This window comes from Lepisosteus platostomus, chromosome 14 (genome assembly GCF_059453375.1).
Source record: "Lepisosteus platostomus isolate fLepPlt1 chromosome 14, fLepPlt1.hap1, whole genome shotgun sequence".
Taxonomy (NCBI): Eukaryota; Metazoa; Chordata; class Actinopteri; order Semionotiformes; family Lepisosteidae; genus Lepisosteus; species Lepisosteus platostomus.
Genome location: NC_142624.1, coordinates 19,047,026 through 19,069,227, shown reverse-complemented (window position 1 = coordinate 19,069,227; position 22,202 = coordinate 19,047,026). Strand labels below are relative to the sequence as shown.

General features: G+C 35.5%; 1 protein-coding gene across 22 annotated transcripts in view; it reads left to right on the top strand.

The window, feature by feature from the left end:
• The window catches only part of LOC148648940 (poly(rC)-binding protein 3), a 90,075-nt gene that overhangs the window by 41,539 nt on the left and 26,334 nt on the right, over positions 1 to 22,202 (top strand). Inside the window, exon 1 of one of the 22 annotated variants that reach the window (XM_088607349.1) lies at positions 119 to 227. The exons of the other annotated variants lie outside the window; for them this stretch is intronic. The gene's annotated coding sequence lies outside the window, so the exon portion shown is untranslated. Of the gene's footprint in view, positions 1 to 118; positions 228 to 22,202 lie in introns of those variants that run through there. 22 annotated transcript variants of the gene reach the window in all.

Genomic DNA, 22,202 nt, shown 5'->3' with positions numbered 1-22,202 from the left:
GTTGGAGCATCTCATCGCAGCAAAATAAGGATTTAGGGGATTTTTTTTGTCTTTGTGAGATCACGTGTACTGATGCCATAGTCATATGACCACATCCCAAGACCAATGAGGTTTTACGGTTACTATCTGGGCAGAGTGAAAGAAGAGGAAAAAATACCCCTCAGTGCTTTTTTTAAATCTTTTGCAAACGTCGAAAGTGGTGACCATCTGTCCGAAGCTGCACCAAGGTAAAGTCTTTCAAATAAAACAAATCAGTTCTAAGGGAATATTTGTTAAGAACTGACAAAATATTTGTATTTGTTACAGTAGATACATTATATGTATAAATCAATAGGGTTATTTGTCAATACTACTTTGATTATATTTGAAGGACCTTAAGTAGAGTTATAACTGAATAATTACGGCTTTTTTAATATGAAGGGCAATATCCCAGTATATAATTTGGACTCTACTATTTCTGTTTTGAAAGCTAATGAATAAGCTTTATAGAACCTGCCTTATGATTTAACATGCTAAGTATATATATATTATATATTTTGTGAAACCAATAAAATAATCTCAAAATACGTAAAATATGTAAGATTAATAATTATCACAGCAGATTTAACGATAGTTCTGTGAAGACCATGAATGAACTGTTTTAGGCAATATTTGTTAGGATTTTTAAGAATTGTTGTGATTGACTGACAGAAATTGATTTACATCTAATCAGTTTTAGTTCCTGGGAAGGTGCAATAACATAATACACCTTCAGAATTGCTACACTTCTGGAAGAACTGCTTCATGTCACTCTTGGAAATATGCAGATTTTAACAGGGTTGAAATAGTTTGATATTTTCAGAGAGGTGTTTTTGTGATTGGTTAAAGGTTAAAGGTAATAAATGACAAAACATAGATTAGAAGATTGGGTTTACTTTTGCATGTGGCGTACATAATGAGCCCAGTATAGTTCTATGTAATTCTGAGTAATACTTTACTGAATGGCGTATACTGTTTCATTCTTTGAAAATCCATGTATTTTGTCTCTATTTGTGCAAGGACGATGACCTTGTTAATCCTACATTTTATGTAAGAAAGTCTCAATACACTTATTTATGAAGGTTATGATTGTTTTGTGTATAGGTGTTGCTTGTGATTCTAAAAACATACAACTATAAAAAATAATGAAGCACTTGCTGTCCTTAATTCTACTGTCTTGTAACCTTTATTGTTTGGGTATTTCTAAATTTAATGCAATAATTACAAAATACAGAAGTTATTATTTTACAAATATGTATTTCTAAAGATATAAACAATATTTTAATTTATGAAGTCTAAATTTGGTATCTTATGCCAACAATATTTTACAGGCGTTTCTGAAAATGAAATATTCTACCAGACCCACAACATTAAATTACAGATTTATAATTTTTGTGAGATTTGAGATCAGATTACTCAATGTACGAGCCATGATTTTGTAAAGCTCCATGTTTGAAATAATGAGTCTCCTTATGTTTAGTCATCAATAGTAACATTTAATCCATAAACCCAGCTTTGTAGTGTGACATATGCTCAAGTGTTTTTACAATAAAATCTCAATATGAACCAAGACACAGTCATATATGACATTAATAGCATTTCTAAGGTATAGTTTTTTTCTGAATGTTCTATGGATGATGTAATGTAGGTTAAGTAATATCATGTAAACGTAAGGTTTGTTCCTCCAATACTGTTAAAATAAAGATGATTTATGGTACTTTGCTTAGATATTGTCCATATCGTTGTCTCCAACTGCCCGTAGTTGATTTCAATTTTGTGCTGCCAATTTGTAATACCGTTAACAGTCAATATGCCCATTGTTCCATGGTCAGCCTCAACAAGGACTGCACTTAATTTTTCCTCATTGCATTTTTTAATCTCCATTGTACTGTAGATTCGAACGGAAAGGCAAGAACAATTCAAATTATTTCGATAGGCAGTTTTGCCTCTGTGCCTTGTGCATACACAGTGTGAGCTATGTGCGCTTGCTTGACTGTAATTTAGTCTGAGATTTAAGTAAAGGAGACTTATTCGGGCTGACAGTTTTAGAGCCTGCTGTCAGGCTATGTAGGGATGGCACTCTGGAAAGATGCACACTGCAACAAAAGGGTCCTCAGGAGCTGTTCACATATGACCGTACACGTCACGTCGGCTACAGTGAAGAGGGGCAGTTCACCCAATGGCTGTGGGAGGGAAAGTGCCAGGGTGAAGCTTTTAGTCACAAACTGTAGACTGTAGGCCAAAGATTAGTTCCTGTTTTGGGTTTTCAAGAAGGGACGGCTGTCTACATTGTACATTGCACATTTCTAGAAGAATATGCCATAAGGATGTATGTTTTAAAGAAATACCTTACATTTCAACAGAGGCCTACCATGCTGAAATTTGTTTAATACATCTATCATTTAATCTTAGATGTTCATTTACTAAAAATTAAACTTTTCTTTGGCAGCTACAAGTACTTTAGTTTTGTGTGTTTCCTCACATGTACTGTATCAAGCAAAGATTAAGTACAGTGTTTCTTCTTTCACCTACTCCCTTTCCCAAAGCACAAGACAAAGCTTTCCTGCAATTCAATCTTAACATGTTTTTGAAATCAGGATTGTGGAGAACAAAATGCATTGGAGAACAATCTAGAGAAGTGTCAGTGATTGTTTTATTGATGTGTTGATTATTATATTGCAAAAGAATCCCCTGTTTTAATACATTATGTGTTCAACCTTTGACAGACAAAATTTTAAAAAATGCACCAACGTAACCTGCTTTACCATTGGGGTTTTTGCTTAATCAGCTACATATCTCTTATGCTCATCTTTGCGCATGTTTACTTTTTGTAGCTACAGTATTTACATATATTGATTAGATGAATAAAACTCTAATACTGTAATAATCAACTTTTAGGAAACTCATCAATATTTTTGAAAAAATGGGAAAATGATAACACTTACATTAGCAAATATTCTTAAATTGAACAACTAATAAACATTACTAATCAATAAAACTATGCAGTACCTTCACTAGTGCAAACAGCACTCTTGTTATTGCTGATGTATTGCTCGTAAGTTTGAATCAGTTTTTGCAGAGTCAAGTTGTGCTACCAGAATGAAAAGGTTGTTTAAAAACATGGAAAATCATGTTCTTCTACCATCCAACGTTATATGTATTAAGGGCTGTAGAAAAATCCACCAGATTGAACACCATTTCTTACTATACATACTGTACTGTACAGTATATATAGCCCTATACCTCTCACTAATTATGGCCTGGAAAAAAGGATAAATGAATAATAACACTCATTGGTGGAATTGACCAAGATATTATAGATATACTGTGCATCAGCAACCCCCATTTAAGACTGCTTCAGATACAGTAAGCTGTTATAGTGAAAATATGTGTTCTCCTTCTCTGGTTGACAACAAAGCTCTCTGTGAAAACACTTAACAAGAAAAAGCACAAGGAGTAGTGATGAGAACATCTAAAAGATTATGTGTGTTGTTTCTGTTAAGGCTGGTACAGGACTACCATGTGATGTCAGGTTGTATATAAAAACTAGGTTTTGAAGTTCTAGGTATAAAAGGTAAAAAGGGCAGTTTCTAATTTTTATTTTTGCAAAGAATAGACTTTGTGTAGATAAATACAGTAAGATCGATAAGAATCTCAAGCTCCATATCAAGTTTATCTAGTTTTATCTAGTCTTCTGTTCAATATACTGTAACTGCTTAAATTTGTTGCTAAAATGCATTTGGTTGTTTTGTTCAGGCTCTTTTAATTTGATACTTGATTTGATTTTAATTTGATAGGCTCTAGCTAAAAATGTTTCAACATTTGGATAACATTAAGGGCATTTATTTAAATACTGTAATTCAACTGGAAACTAAGCTTAGCACAACTCTTATATTCTCTGATTCCTGTGCTGATTGGTGTTTTTAATCTTCAAAAAGTAGATGGACATTATTTTAATGGAAAATAGCACAATGCCCCCTTCTGCCAAACTAAGACTTTGGTTTGACCCCATTACATGCAAATTAATATTCAGTTGAAGAAAATGATACTCCAGTCATGATCACATGCTCAGATTTTTCTTTGTCACCTTTCCTGGCAGCTAAACCTATTTTTAAAAAGTGGTAGCATCATGAGATATTTCTGATGAAAGTACCAGTTTACCAGTTCACTAAATGTATTTAATGAAAGGCCATTACTGCAATCCAAAAAATAAAACAAAATTAATTTGAGATAAAATTGGAGTTCATGGCATTATAGTTGAAATTAAACTGCAGTCTCTCTGTGGCATGACAGCAGCAGACTTTCTATCTTAGCTGATATTCAGGTGAAACTGCTTACAGTGGAAAGTTAAAAAGACAAATATATTCTTACAGTAGCTTACCAAAATGTAGAACAAAAAACCTTTTTGGTTTTCAGCCGAAGATACAGTATGATTAAGACAATTGCAGTTTTTACTGTTTGAAACAAGTGAGGTGTGATGGGTAAAATCGCCTATCACTATGCATAAACTGTACAATAGAATTTAGCAATGGGCAAAATATACTGTACAATGCATCTTAAATCACCTTTTTTCTCCTCCACGTCATGAAATAGGAAATCAAGGTAATAACAGATATAATACCATATTTACCCCCAGATAATTGAAACCTGGTATCTTGTCTGAAATGAAGTTGTAATATAAATGTACAGTAAATGTGATTTTTTAATGGTTAATCCACCTTGTAGTTTCTCTCAGTTTCTTTAGTGCTTAAAACATGTAAAATATGGATTACATCACAAATGCAATTACCTTCTTATTCTACAGTAGTTACATACTGTAAATGCTAGGTGACATTTTATTTTGCATACCATTATTCTATGACCTTCATCAAAACTAATTACATGCTAATTACCCTTAATGAAATCAAGTGTTGTGATAAAATGCTTAACTCTGTATGGCAAGAGCTTAAGTGACTCTCGATATATTAGCGCTGTGGGAACCCACATGTCCTAGGTCCGTGACGTCTCCAGTTATCCCTTGAAGTGCCGCATTGCATCTGTAACCTCCTGAAGGCATTTTCTTATGATCAAATACTGTAGCACTGTGTTAATCTGGGTGTGCGACTTTTTTTACATGCTATTGCGGTGTAAAACATTCTACAAATGATTAAATCTGCTAGGTTAAGAAACAAAATCACAGACGAAAACACGGATCAAGGAATCATCATAGGTTTTCAGTATGAAACTTGATATATTGGTAAAATGAACAAAAAACTAAGTTAGTATTGGATACAACCTCCGGGGCATAAACCTTATCAGACAATCATGGTTTTCTGCTGTTGACTGTTAATGGGATTGGTGCTTCAGTCTCTTAGATGCTCTATTGTATTCATGTTAGGAGAAAGAGCTGGGCACAAAAAGAAGTGTAAAGTCTTCTTGAAAATGTGTCATTGTATTGTAGTATTGTGTGGTCAAGTGTTGTTCTGTTGGAAATAAATATTTCCAGGCTGTCAATGTTACAATTATTCCATGCTGAAAAGAGAAGAAAGAAAACACAACGTGGAGCCTTCTTCAGGTGTGAGGGCTGTTTTCAGCATGGAATAAATCTATTACTTGTTCCTTTGCAACCTACGCATGCTGACACAGCTAGCCACCTGAATGTTAAAATTATTCTGCACTGATACTTTCTTGCATTAAAGAAGATTCTTGTCTACATCACACTGCCTAAGCTTGTTGGCTTGAACAATACAATAGTCAGCTTAATGCTCACTACAAAGGCTCCACATACAGTACAGTATCTTCTATCAGGTGAATAAAACATTTCACTACTCTTCCTGCTGCTATTTCAGATTGTCTTTGTCCCTCAGAAGAAAGTGGTGAATTTATTTCTATAATGCACAAACAATTTATTAATTGAATGTCTTGTGCTATAGACATTGTAGTCTGAAAAGATGATATAACAGTCCAAAGCTGGTGTGTTAACCTTCTATCTTCCAGGACATGCCTGTACCTAACAGATGTAGCTTCCTGATTTATGGGATTAATCTGCTGATTGTTTAAACAGTAGATTTCACTCTTCTGGCGAGTTTTGTCACAGGCTCGTGAATATTGTAACTTGGCAATCTTCATTTTTCAGATGTAGCATGTTGTTTTTTTAATTATTGTCATTAAATGTACAGTAGTGCTGGAGTAGCTATTTTTAATCAACTTGTTTTGAGAATGTGAACTCAACTCTAATTCGAAACACTGAGCACTTGGTGTTTCCATGTGATCAAGATTCAATATTTTGTTAGGAGTAATAATATTCAAATAATTATGCTCACTGTTTAAAATGTAAATAACATTCCCTGCCATCTGTGGTCTTACGTCTAACTCACTCTGCTTCAAGGTTTTCTCTGGAAGTTGCTACTTTGATCTGTTTTATTAGTTGAAGTCTTGGAATACTGTATCTCAGACCTTCATAATTGTACTGCGTGATTTTGTGCTATAAAACAAACAGACACCATTTAAAATGTTTAAAAATGTACTTTTAGAGATATGGTGCAGCACAGTGGTGTAGTGGTTAGCATTGTTTCCTTGCAAAGCTATGGCCCTTGGTTCAATTATAAACCTGCATGGAATATTTCATGGTTCTGGGAAACTTCCCCTGTGCCCTGGTGTGAGTGATGTCTGTGTGTGCCCTGTGATGGACTGGTGTCTTATCCAGGGTGTATCCTGCCTTGGACCTGTTGCTTGCTAGGATAGGTTGTAACTTCCCCTTGACTCTGTTTTGGATAAAGCTATTAGAAAATGGATTGATTTTAGAAACATTAATTAGAATTAGATCTGAATAATTAACACTCTTTTGAGCACAGGCATTTGATATGATACAAGCAAATCTGTCTTCACCATATAAAACAAAGGTTTTAATTCTGATTAATCATACATGCCTTTTAAGCAGAAAACAATAGCAGAAGCTTAGTCTTTTATCTTATAATGTAGTTCTTGAATTAGAAGTGACATTGTACAAATCAAGAGATGTTATTTTGAAAAGAAAAACAGTTTGAAGAATAACTGAAATTGTTAATTATTTTAATCTTTCATAGTGTTACACCATTACTGACTTAAGGACATAAATGTAAAAATGCTAAAATGCAAGATAAAACATGTATTCAGAAAGCTTCTCCATGTATTCATACAGCAAGTGAATGCACTTACTGTATTGTTCACTGTTCTCTATATTGTACTGTAGTACCAATCAACAAAGATGTATTCTGTATAAAGAATGCCATTATCTGTGAGAGCCTTTAAGTTAAAGAAGTCCACAACATGATACTTGCATCACCATCACACAGCGACAATTTTTTCTTTCTACAAAACAGCAAGACAGTGCAGACACAACCGAATTGAAATCTTCCTTCTGCATAATGTCAACTAATGATCAGTTATAATCAATTATTATCAATAATCAAGTACTAAGCTTTGTGTTTATAATTGACTATTTTGTGACAGGGTTTTTTAAAATTTAATTTTAGTTTGTACTGTCAATGACGGAACCATTGTAGCTCAGATGGCAAGGGTATCTAGCTCCTGATTGGAAGGTCCTGGGTTCAATCCCAGGTAGGGGCAAGCAATGTAACTTGCTCTAATTCCTTCCAGACATCTCCCAGGTCCACTCAGCCTGCTTTCCAAATGAGGACTGGGGGTTAATTCTTCTGGGGGTAAAAGGCTGGCAGGAATGTGATGCTGACTACATCACCTCCACTTCCAGTGTTGGATGGTCAAGAAAAATGGTGGCCCTTGCCCCCCATTCCCCTTGGGCCTTTATGGCCTGAAAAGGGACCTACCTACACTTTCACTGTTACAGTTGAGTGTCAGAACAATTGAGTAATTTCTGAAGCTTTTTCAGTGACAAATGCACAATAATGCAAAACTTATTCTTCTTTACTTTCTCACTATTAATATTTTCCTCTGAATAAAATGTGCAGTAATGGTTTTATTTTTTACATAATGCAATGAAGCTTAGGTTGCATACGGTATGCAACTTGAAAGAAGGGGTTTGTCTTTCTTTTAATATGTTTTCCTACTATATAATAATGAATTCCATTAAACAAGGCAATGTTGCATGTTTAAAATCCCATTTAAATAGTTGTTTAGTTTCGGTTTTGCAGCATTATCTATTTCTAATTGAGAGAAAAAAACATAACACTAATGACAATTAGGAAATATATACAAGTGAATCTCTCCCCTGGGTTTTTGCTTTAAGGTACATGCTGTGATCTGTTAAAAGCTTAAAGTCTCCAAAAGTACCAGTCATTTCTTTGGGGGGTTGTATAAGGGGGAACTATTCTAAATTTAAATATATTTGAATACAAATATATGTAATGGTCCAGGTCTGCATAAAGATAATATTTTTTTTAATGCCAATGCTTTATTAATGTCTACTCATGTTGTATTTTATACACTTCACAGTACATTCCCACAACAGATTTGGCTTACTGCAGATGTTTGTGGATAGGCAATATTAAAATGTAATAATGAGTCTTTGGATGGAAGGATTAGAGAGAACAGATGATTAAGGATTGACTCAGATTATATTACTTTCTGTTCCTAGGGCTATTTTTAAAGGCCTCCATTTTTATGGGAAGATATATTTCCGCAGATGTAAAACAGTATTGAAAATATAACAAAACTAAGTTGTTCACTGAAGATTTATCTCTTTCTTTAAAGTCTAGTTTGGTTTTACTAAAAATTGTTCTCCATAGTTGTAATGCCCTACAAAACGTCTATACCGCAAGTTGCTCCTTGGATCCAGTTGTATTCTAGGCCTCTGAAAGCGATCATTATTTGTTTGGCACTTATACCAGTAAATAAACAAGAAATGTCCTGTAGTAGAATATGTTATTGGAAGGGTGTGATCGTCCGGTAAATCACCTCACTGTCACATGAAATAAAAAATGTCATGAATAGCTTGACATACTGTAAAAATAGAAATCCTGTGATTATACTGCCTAAAATTTTCTCAATCTAGTTTATCCAATAAGCTGATACTATCACTGAGCATGAGACCACAAAGCTAACTTAAGGTCTACCTGACCCAGTAGTGGCCATTCTGGTATGACAACCACTTTGAATCAGTAAATAAAAAGGATATAATGTTATTAAAGCAACCTTTTATTTTCATACCTTAGCTTACATATCAACATTGTTCTCCATTATTTCTCCTGCTGGGAGTGAAGTAAGTTTGTAATTGATCACATTTGACTAATTATTCTAAGTGAAAGACACTTATAATCTCACCAATATTTACAGTAATACCTGAAGAATTATGTATCCACAGTCAGTTAACATGACTGTCATGGAATCAACTCAGGCTTCAGTAAAAGGAGAACTTTAAGGTAATCATATAAAAAATATAGTATACTGTAACATCCACAAGTTGCAATTTATATGGCAAAAGTAAATCAAAATAAAAGATGACAGGGCTGCAGAAAAAGAATGGAAAATACTTGAAAAATAATATAGAAGTAGCCAATGCCACAGTAATGGTGGTTACCCTTTTTATTAGAGATTTAAATCACTAAAAGCTTTCAAAATCTAAATTTAGATATGTAGTGCAGTCATTTTTATGTTGTGTAATCTAAAATTATTTATCAGAAATTATATAGTTACTAACATTTTCCATGTCATGCAAATATCCCGTGGAAGCTCTGTATTCCTCTTTATTCTCATGGTTTGCATTGGTGTTTATTTCACTCAACACAAATAAGAACTTAACAATATAATGGCAGTCTACAAAATCCTTGCTTCAAAATTTCTGAAACCATGCACATTGATCAGAAATCTCAGAAATGCTGGCACCTCAGGAAATTTAGCCTGAATTTTCATTTTAATTAGAGCATTCATAGGGCAAGTGTGCTTAACAGAAATGGAATGATCTAAGTCGGGGACAGGGCCTGCTGTCTTTGTCAAATACAGTTGGTATATGGGGAAAAAACTCTTTGCACAAGAAAGAAGTCCTCACACAGATCAGGTTAAGTAATGCTGAAAGAGCACACACTGCTGGAGGAGAATGCTGTCTCTCTTGCCGTTCTGCATTCCTCTTACCTGACCTGGCGCATGCCTAGGAGGAAGTGGATGACAGTAATGGCTGGCAATGTCAGCTGTAGACACGTGAGTCAAAAGACGCCTGCCCTCCCTTTTAGGATGGATGAAGCAAGGCTTGCTTTCAGCACTTACTAACAAAGACTTATGAAAATGGGTGACTGAAGTTGAAATGGAATTCCTTTAATTTCTTGAATACTAAAGATTTATAGTTTTATTCTCAAAATGTAGTGAGCCCTTATAAAAGAAGGACATTCGAAAAACATAGCACACTTGAAAATTTCACATCTACTGTACAGTAGGTCTGAAAATCCAAAAAAGAGAATGCACTGTAATGATTTTCTTTTGTACAGGAAAAATGAGAAGTGCATGATGCATATTGAGGAAAAACACATTTGTTTCTAAAAGTTGTTTTCTACCATTTTCGTGTTACTTTTTTTAAAACAATATACTGTATACTGTACATACAGTGTGGCTTCAATTTCATTTCTAATTAATACTGTTGCAAATAGTTCATAACTTCAGTTTCTTCTAAAAGAACATTTCAGGCTGGCTATTTTACATCTTTGTGGCATCACAGGAAAAGAGAAAAAAAAAAGTACAGTAAATCTCCAGATCACTTATATACTGTAGTTATATCAGCTCATTTTATTTTTGAAAAGCAAGAGTTTAAAGAAGATTTATTTTAGAATTCAGTTATAATTCAACTTCAAGAATGAAGTACCTGTTGTAAATTACTTGCAATGGTTTGTAATAACAGTAATATAGAAGACATTAAAAATATTTATTGTGATATCCAGTATTTCCAGGAATTGCTCTGGTAGCACAATACTGTAAATGAAAGCCAGAATTCATTATGGATTTATGCAACAAGCAGGAAGCCATTCACATCAATACATTTTAGCATATGTTGCTTAAACTAGAGCTGTTTCTCCCTCAGTTGTACGCATACAAATGTATAGTACTCACTCAGCCATAAATATCTAAGATCAAATGGATGTCATTTAATGATCTCTTGTGGCTTAGGTATCAACACCAAACTTCTACATAAAAAAATTATAATGACAATATCTGTTTTTTGAAGATGTTTCCGGCTACTGTATTGTTATGAAAAAGAGAAATGTTAGTCATTAAAAAGTTAAAGATTAACATTTGTTGTCATTATCTAATTATCAAGTTACACTTTATGGACAATATACTGTACAGTACATGATTAGTTATCCTAAAGGATTATTATCGTACTATTAATATTTTTACATTTTAAATGATTACTGTACTCATGTATTACAAATTAATCTGTCAGAATGAAAATTCACACCTCCGAATTTTAAGAAAGAACAAAATAATGAATACTCTCAGATTCAGACAAGTCATTCTGAATTCATGCTTTCATGTTTGTCAGTTTACTCTGGTTTAATGTAACAAGTCTATGAAGAAGAGCATGGCAGTTCAAACACTATCTTAGAATGCACTTTAATCTTTTACTGTAACAAGTGTTCATCCTTTGCCTTTGCTCCTTTGCTCCATTATTTACTAATTTTGCTATTATAATTTATCATACATTTATTTGTAAAATTGGAAAAAAGGCACATGGCCTGAGGATGTAATTTGTCCTGAAATCTTCTACGAGCCACTGTGTCTCTAATAAACACTGTCGCTTTTCATTATCCATGGCCTCTTGATTCAGTGACAGGGCTAGTGATCTGTTTAATACGATAAATCAAAGCCCTTCCCTGTCTCTGCCCCACTGCCAAATCATTTTCATTTCAAACTAAAAAATATATATATTATATGAAAAACTACATTTGGCCATTTTTCATTCAGGCTTTGGGTAAAATCCCAAGGAGAAAATGTGTAGTTCAAGAGTTCCTTCCTCTGTATTGCATTTCATGAGGCATTAACCAGCTCAGAAAAAGACACAGCAATACTACGTACATCTGGTTGTGGTTTGGTACTATACAATTTTAAAATGTAATTAAGATTAAAATGTAATAGTTTTTATCAATCATGGGAACATCAGAGAGCAAAAGGATCTACTATGCTATTCCTCCTCCTCAACAGCATGCAAACCCTTTAGTCTTTCCCATTCCTTAAAAATAAAATTGGCACATTAATTATTAGTTGTTAATTGAAACAGTTCAGAAGTAGTAAATAAAAACAACGTATTGATAAAAAAAAACAAAAAACGAACACTGGAAGACATTCTGCTTTGCAGAGATGTAGAATTACACAAATATCAATGTCAAGATTACTGTTTTCATTACATACTGAAAAACATGTTTTGTCTTGCAATGTTATTACAGTCAGTGTACTATAACAATTGGATGTACTATGACAATTGAACATTGGAAAGTAAGTTAATTTATGATATATTACATAGAAAATATTACTAAAAGAAATATTCAGGTTTATATTAAATATCTTTCAGCTACAAAATCCTCAGTTAGCCATTTATTTTGATCTAAATGTTTGAGAAGCACTAACAAACCTAAACATACAGTACTATGAAGTTTTGCAGCATCAAATCTATTAGTTCAGATCTGCTTTCTCAATCCATTTTAAATTCTTCTGTCAGTGACCCTCATCCAACTAGACTTGAGGACTCAATTACCTGTATGTTTCACAATTCCTCCCTGTGGCATTTTCAATGGCTAATACAGTATCTGAAACAAACCAGTGAAGTCTCATATACACATCACATCACTCATATACACATATTGTTTTACATTTGGTAAAAAAGGGACACTAAGGACACTAGTCTGTCTGTTTGCCTTCATGCAACACTGTCTTTCACAAGGTTTTATTTTGGTTGAAGCTACTGTGACTGAAGAAGGGAAAAATAATCCTGTCAATCTTTTACTACAATTCATTATCTCTGAAATCCAGTTATGAACAGCACTATGTTCTTCTTGTTTCTGAAGTCCTGTGCAATGAGCTTGTGTTCTGAGCTTTTTCAGTTTAAAAATTAAGAACATCTTTAGCTTTTATTTTGTGATTCAACCTCTGACAATAACTGTATGTACCCCTGTGATTTGTAGTGCACTTCACTTTGTATATATTTCTTTATCCCCTTTGAAGTTATCTGAAAGGATCACTAAAAAGAAATATGCCACATGTTCCTTGAATCATATTCCCACTGCCACTACTACATCATGGAATACTGTATCGCCAAAGGTTTCATCTTAAACAGATCATCTAAATTAATTTCCTATTGCTGTCACGAACAGTTCTTTCCGGGCCCTATGCGGACGACACGATCCAGAATAGTGAAGACACAAGGGGAAAAATGGTCATGCAGGAAAAGGGTCTGGAGACGGGGGGCGTGTCCATGCAGTGCAGGTGTCCAGGGGAAGCGAATCCAGGCGAACAATCCATGTAGGAAATCCAAACGGGAAATCAGAAACAAGGGCTGAAGTCCATAGCCAGGCGATCCATCCGGAGGGGGGGAACAGGAACCGGGTCGGAACCGCCGAGGGGAACCAGGAACTAGGAACAGAAAGTTAAAAGCATAACGGAGCCAGACGCAGCAAGACCCCGGGCTCTCATGATGTGGAAATCAATGAGGAACCAGGAGTAAGGTCCGCGTCTAGCTTTTAAGGGGGAGCGGGATTAGGGACCAGGTGCAGACAATGGGGCATAACATGTAAGGGCTGGAGCGCCCTTAAGAGGAGGGGTTAGCGATCCTAACAATTGACTAGTATTCACTTTTTAATAACATCACTTTATTAACCCTTTACAATTTCTTGCATTAGGAATTATCTTTTTGCATACCCTAGCTTGCTCTCCATGAGACACACAGACACACAGATAGGGAGAGAGCCTGGGGTCAGAGCGCAGGGTCTGCCATTGTACGGCACCCCTGGAGCAGTTGGGGTTAAGGGCCTTGTTCAGGGGCCCAACGGAGTAGGATTCCTCTGTCGGCTGTGGGATTTGAACCAGCACCTTAGCCACAGAGCCACCGCTCCGCCCCTGTAATACAGTACATCTGTGATGTGTGACCATGCTGTTTTCGAAAAACATTAATTGGAAGTCTCTTCTTGTTGGGTTAACTTTATTCATTGAATGAATGCTTGTTCATTTGTTACCACTAGCCAAACAAGGTTCACTAGAATACAAAAAATAATTTAAAAAATCAACATGAATTATCCACACAATACTAATCACTTCAGTGGACACAATTTCAGTCACTGCCATTAGTCACACCAGAAAATTGAGTTTAGTTGGGGCTCAGAATATTTGTTTCTAAAAATACAACAAAAATTAGTCAAGATCAGAGGGTCTCTTTCAAACCATACGAGTCATTATTGACTTTTTCCCGTTTAACCACAATGTATTTCTTTTGAATTTTACACTCTACACAGTATGAATTGTTTTGTATCGTGAAACCCCTTGATGAAAAATTTCTCAAATACCTATTATTAATATATTTATAAGAACTTTAACTCCTCTTTAACATTAGTCTATAAGTTATAAGAACACAAGTAGTACCAAAATGTCACCAAAAGTACATTTTTTATAATAATGATAAAAACAAAAAACTCATATCATACTCAAAATTCATATTCTGGTTTTCATCACAAAGCACTTTACAGCACCTAGCTAGGTGACAAACTGCAGACATTGTATGAACACTGCCCCACTACATAGCAGATCATCTGGAGAAGTGAGAAATCCCTGAATATATTTAAGTTTTTAAGTTTTAAGTTTTAAGTTTTAATAGTTTTAAGCAGGGCACCAGCATTAGAAGCCCTGCTCTTATGAATACTGCTATGGCTATGGCATTTTTAATGACCAAGTGATCAGGACCTCAGTTTAACAGCATCTCCTGCAGCACCCCTTTCACCATAGTGGTGGCATAGCTTTCTGACAATTACTGTATAGAGGAAAGAGCACTGCCTAATGGTTACCAACAGCATTAACAGCAACAACCTGGTTTCCCCCTAGGCCCAACCAGATCCAGCCTTGCTTTGTGCCTGAGATCTGTCAGCCAAGAACAATGTGTTGATGAATTCATTGTTAGCGATTCACCAGCACAGTAAAGACTATGCTTTAATACTTAAAATGGAATGGCTTCAAAACAAATTAAAGACTTATTATTTACAAAAGAAACAATATCATTTTACTTATAATATTTAACCAACAGTGCAGAGATTAGCCAGCAGACCGGTAGACTGCTTTTCCCTCTGTAGCACAGTTGTAAAAAAACTATGCCCCCACTATGGTGAAAGGGGAGCTGTAAGCTTTCCTGATTACTTGGCCACGGTGCCTTGTGGTTCAGACCTAAGTAATTGCTGCTGATGGCAGGAGCACAAGTATTTCAGTATTTCAACCTGAATGTCCTTTTCTTGTTTATAGTTGCATTAATTCTAAAAAAGCATTCAGACTTTAGAATTATATAATCAAACAAATGAAACCTTTAGTCAAGAGGTTCATGTACCTGGATCGGCTCCGGTGAAGCGTAGTTCAGGACCCTATGCAGACAGTATAAATAAGTGGAGAAGGACACCAGGGGAAGGTACAGCAGGATTAGGACGGGTTGACAGACAGGGGGTGGTGGCGGCAGTGACGGCGGTGGTCCGATGCTTGGGGGTGGTGGTAAAGGCAAACAAGTCCAAAACGGGAAATCCGGGGTGCAGTCCAAAATCCAAAAACCGGGTGATCCATCCAAGACAAGACAGGGTTAAAATCCAAAACGGGATCTGGAACAGGAACAAGGAGTTAAAAGGGAGTAACAAGGCCAGGTGCTCTGAGCCCCTGGCTCAGACTGTCAGCACTCCGGGGAATAAGGCCTGCCCTTGGGCTGCCCACGAGCCCAGGGAATAGGCAAACCCTGTGGTGTCCATCTTCCAGTAGTGAGCCAGGAATAGGGAGAGCGCCAGGGTTAATTAATAAGACACAAAACAGGGGGCAGGTTCACATAATCAACTAAAATACGAAAAGGTCGGAGTGCCCTTAAGAAGAGGGATCGTGATCGTGACAGTTTATTTTTAATATTATGATAAATAAATGTGAGTATTCTAATTTCATATCTATTTTCTAATAATTGTTACCTTAGGATGTTCATTGCTGTAAGGACGAACTTATACTGAACTATTCCCAAAAGAAGAAAAGCACATTTATTTTGTCTGCTCAGGAAGTCGTGAAATAATTTATTTCCCCAATTTCTTCTGTGGTATAACACCCGAAACAGCAATGAGACAATCAGACAGTTTAATTTAAGAAAGGAACCCAACCCAAAAGTGCTAAAACAGTCTTTTCTTATTTTTTTATTTTTTATATATCTATTTCCTTATACAGTATCTATTATTTTTGAAAAATATTGAAAAAAAAAATATTTTTTTCATTACTGTCTGTAACTTTCATTCGGTCACTTTATAATAAGTGACTGTTAATAATCAATTAAATGTTTTGTAATGGAACTATTAAGATAAAATGTTGAACGTGCTCACTTCATATACTGTACATTCAATATTAACTAGACAGAAAATTGTTTCACTTCATGTATAATCTAATTCCAAAATGTCGTCTAATTGAATTTCAATTGATGGGAAAGATGAACATGGCACAAAGAAGCCAGAGTTCTCAAAGTTTCTGTGACCTTTGGCTACTTTTTTTAAAATGTGAGTGCAATACTGCAATCTTTTACACATAATCCTAAAGTTTGTGAAAGCCTTAGGATTTTCATATACTGTATTCCACATATACGAAATCTAAAATGTTATTAGATGTTATTCTAATAAAGTACCAATAGTAGTTAAAAACTAAACCTGATGAAGAAATGACACATTGTTTTAGGATCATTGTTCTGCTGCAAAATCAACTTTTGGTCCGGCTTCAGGTCATGGACAGATGGCCTGACATTCTGCTCTATAATTGCCTGATACAATGCAGAATTCACAGTTGTATCAATGATGACAAGCTGTCCAGATCATGAGGCAGTAAAACAGCCCCAAATATCACAGTCCCACCACCATGCTTGATGTCTGGGATACGGTTCTTCTGTTTGAAAGCTGTTTTTCCACCAAACATAACATTTCTATCACCCTGCAACTCACAACTGGCAACCCACTGAAGCTAAGCAGGTGTGAGCCTGGTCAGTACCTGGATGGGAGACCTCCTGGGAAAAACTAAGGTTGCTGCTGGAAGAGGTGTTAATGGGGCCAGCAGGGGGCGCTCACCATGCGGCTCATGTGGGTCCTAATGCCCCAGTGTAGTGACGGGGACACTATACTGTAAACAGGCGGCGTCCTTCGGATGAGACGTAAAACCGAGGTCCTGACTCTCTGTGGTCATTAAAAATCCCAGGGTGTTTCTCGAAAAGAGTAGGGGTGTAACCCCGGCATCCTGGCCAAATTTCCCATCGGCCTTTATCAATCATGGCCTCCTAACAATCCCCCTCTATGCACTATGGCACTATGGCTGCCGTCGCATCATCCAGGTGGATGCTGCACATTGGTGGTGGTGGAGGGGAGTCCCCATTGCCTGTAAAGCGCTTTGAGTGGAGTGTCCAGAAAAGCGCTATATAAATGTAAGCAATTATTATTATTATTATTATTATTATTATTATTATTATTTCTCAGTGAGGCCTAAGAGTTCTTTCTTTGACTCTTTTGTCCAGAGATCCAGAAAATATCATTCCTGAAGTATTGTGGATCATCGATGTGCTTTTTAGTGAACTTCAGATAAGCAGCAATGTTCTTTTTGGAAAGCTGTGGTCCTTCACATCCTCTACTGAACACCATTCTTGTTTAGTCATTTTGTGATAGATACAGTAAGTTATTAACACTTACGTTAGTCAAGAACGGCCTGCAGTTCCTTGGATGTTACTCTGGGGTTCTTTGTAACTTCCTTGATCATTTTCGAATTTGTTCTTAGAGAAATTTTCGTAGGACAACCTCTCATAGGCAGAAGGATTATGGTCTTGAACTTTTTTTTCCACATTTAGATCTGTCTGACAGTGAATTGTTTTGTAACCCTTTCCAGACTAATGAGCATTAATAACACTTTTCCTGAGTTCTTCAGAGATTTCCTCTGATTGTGGTGTGACTTATTTCCACACATCTGTATGGTGAAGACCAAATTCACAACATTTATGATCTGTATATGGGGGGGTCCTTCCATATTCCCCAGGATCTACTGTCCCTAATTTTAAACACCTCATTTAGTCGAGCTAATGAAACGAAGTGTTTAATTACTTTTTCATATCATTGTGTTTTCATACATCATTTTGTTTCAAGAAAGATAGCATAAATCCAATACTGTAGGATATTTTCATAAAGATAAAGATTGATTTTGATCCTTGAAGGCTATCATGATAAAACTATGACATTTCCATAATTATCTTTGGGGTTCATAATTTTTTTCTTGGTACTGTACTTTTATCTTGTTGTTAACTAGAGTTCTGTCTTAAACTTAAAGGTTGCTGCTGGAAGAGGTGTTAGTGGGGCCAGCAGGGGGCACTCACCCTGCGGTCCATGTGGGTCCTAATACCCCAGTATAGTGATGGGGACACTATACTGTAAAGAGGCGCTGTCCTTCGGATGAGACGTGAAACCGAGGTCCTGACTCTCTGTGGTCATTAAAAATCCTAGGGTGTTTCTCGAAAAGAGTAGGGGTGTTACCCCTGCATCCTGGCCAAATTTCCCATTGGCCCTAACCAATCATGGCCTCCTAATAATCCCCATTTATGAATTGGCTTCATTACTCTGCTCTCCTCCCCACTGACGCTATATAAGTGTAAGCAATTATTATTATTATTAATTAATCACTGTGCTTGCTTGAGAAGAAAATGAACATTTATGAAGTGTGTTGTGCACTAATTGCTCTAATTGTGGTATAACAAAAAATAATTCTGGCACTAGAAGGACCACATAGTGTGACTTCAAGTCCTAGGATGATCAAACCCCAAAGTAGAAGTGTTTCAGATGTACAGTTACATTTAACTGTAAAGGGAATGTATACAAGATGAGATCACTTTATTAGCCATATACAATTTCTTGCATTAGGCATTTGTCTTTTTGCATACCCCAGCTTGCTCTCCATGAGACATACCATACAGGCAGAGAGAGAGAAGCTTGGGGTCAGAGCGCAGGGTCATTTATAGCCATTTATACCATGCCCGTGGAGCAACTGGGGTTAAGGGCCTTGCTCAGGGGCCCAACAGAGTAGGATTCCTCTGCTGGCCGCAGGATTTAAACTGGCAACCTTCCAGCCACAGGGACAGATCCTTAAGCACCGTGTCACGCACCTACAGTATCTATATCACAATAATGTTATTCACATTATTATAAAACTATAAAATATCATTTTTAATTTTTGACAAATAATGTTCTAAATATTTAAAGTATAAAATTTGAAATGGATCGTGAATCCCTTCCCTTTCATCATAGTTGCCAAGTTACACTGTTTCCTACAGAAATATGGAGTGAGCATTTTGTAGCCTGTAAATATGAACACGAGCCATTCACCCATTTTCAGTATCCTTAGATGGCTGCAGTGTGTGCTGAGCCTTATCCAACCAAGTACAAGGAGGAAGGCAGTAATATTCTCCGGAAAAACTCAAACTCAGGACTCTAGACCACTAGTGTCCCCTGTGCCACTGATGTAGAGTATCATTATACAAAAAACTCTTTGACCTCTGTAGTACTGAGATATGTGAAAGATGCAAAAACGTCTTTGTAGAAAAGTCATGGGGTATTGTTATGATACTTTGAGATTAAGTCTTTATAAAAATAAGCACAGTTTAAAATTTGAAAACTAAAATACATAAAACTACCTATTAGAATGCAAAGATATTTAAAATATTTGTCAGATGGGAAGGGTTATATTTTCACCCATTTCCAACAAATGGGGGTCCTTAAAAAAATGAAGAATAAGATTAAATAACCCTGCCACTTAGATATACTGTATAGAAATATATATAGTTCCATGTACATACAGTGGAAGATATTTGATAATGTTCTTTTTCATTTCTTATGAGTGGGGAGTGGGGCATTGTGACAAACAACTAGGTATTAATAGAGAACAGAAACCACCATTTACTAGATACAGTACTGTAGTCACACAGACTGATATAGGAGAAGGAAGTGACTTTAAGTAAAAGACATGCTTACAGACTGAAGGTTTTAATATGGATTTATCTGTATTGATGGTTAATTAGATTCACTTGGTCTTAAAATTAATCACAAAAAGGAGGATCTGTATTAATTTAATAAGAACAGGACTGTAGTCAGTGGTTTGCTCGCTGTTGATAAAATTCATTTTAAGGCCTGGTAGATATCTTTATTGATGCAAATATAGTTACGCTCCTGTATAACAAAACCAAATGAAGATTTAATTTAACCGGTGTTATTTGTTTCATGGATTGGTTGTATTTGCACATGCCAAATAACACTGTGATAAAAGTGGAATATCACTTTAATTGGGAAGGTTATTTGAGAAATTATTTAAAAAAAATGTTATAGCATAGATATGGCAGTGTACTGTATATATGTGAATATATGTGAATAAATGTGCTCAGAATTTTAAAAGTGGTTTCCAATTGTTTTCAAGTTTTTTGTACAGAATGATGGCTTTTAAGGTGAATGCCTTTTGCACTGTTACAAAGCTAAATTAAGAGCAATCGACAAATTTCATGCTGCTTTTGGAAGACAAGCTTCTTGGTGCATTCTGTACAAAACGCAAGTTCTTTCTATATAAAATGCAAGATGAAGGAGAAAAAAAGAACATTTTGGGAAGGCCGCTCGATCAAGCATAAAGCGTGATTAATTCAATAGCTACCAAAGATGAAGCAGCCAGGAGCTGTTTAGCAGAAGGTTTGACCCACTTTTAAAATCAGATGTAGACATTGTCATGCGAAATACTGCTCTTAATAACTGCTGGGATGAATTATTATGTTTTTCCTTGTAAAAATTAGAGTTTGTGGGATTGGTGGTTAAAGTATTAATCCAGTTTATTAAATACTGTTTCTAAAATATTAAAAAAATTAACATTAATTTGTGCATTATTTAAAATTAAATTAATACAAATTCATACTGTAGGTGTTTTAAAATGATCAAAGTCACCGCCATGAAAATTGTCAAAATTATTGTCAAAATGTAATACTGTATATACTGGCATGTTTCCTTATCAGCTACCTCGGTGATAAAATACAGAAACATAACAGAATTTACATTTTACAAGGGATCTCAGTAGCATGTTTTGTTAAATGCTAAATAAATAACACAATCGTCAATAATCTGTTGTTGATTAAGAGATTTATAAGAAGAAAATATTTTTAAGGGACCTTACAATCAGTATTCATCATTTAGATTTAATGTTTAAGAGCATTAAGTTAATCTTACGCTTCTGTAAAAGAATGAATAAACTGTAGCATATAGTAGTAGATTATTATTATTATTTATTTGGAAAATATATGAGCAGTTTTGTAACACTACATATGCTCAGAGTAATTAGCAAATGTAGGTTTACATGAGGCAAAGAAGCTAACAGTAGAGCTTTAGTTTGATTCATTGCTATGATGTCTCTCTTGAAAGTGTCAGAGGAGGTGGTGTAAATTAAATGTTAGCAGTCCTCTAAGTGCCATTGTATGCAACAAATTTTCAAAGGTGTGAAGCTAACCAACTAAGCCAGAAAAAAAATAAAAGCGCAGGAAAACTTCTTTAACCAATTTTACATATGTAAAGTGTTATCTGGTAGCTCACTTTTTGTCTTAGTTTTCAGCTATGATTACTAACATATACAAATTAAATATACTGTATATACAGTATATGTCTTCCCATTGTGGCAGGCCCAGTGGAGACAGAATGAGTAGCAACAGACTACTCAACAGTATTTAAATTAAAGGTACTGTACACAGTCGTTCTTCCTTTAAACGAAGACTGACCATTTGGAGTTCATTACAGAACTGGATATTATTATTAGTTCGTCCATTATTCAAAATCTCTGCTCCTCATAGAGAAAGGCTATAAACCCAAATACCTGAATGCAATGTGTTCTGGTTGATTCTTTAATTCTAACCACTAGTTCTGTCAGCAAGCCCTGCTGGAGGGTGTTAACCCAGGATTAGAGGTTTTGTGAAATCTGCGCTCCTCAGGGAGATTTTATGGGACAGCTGGCTGCAG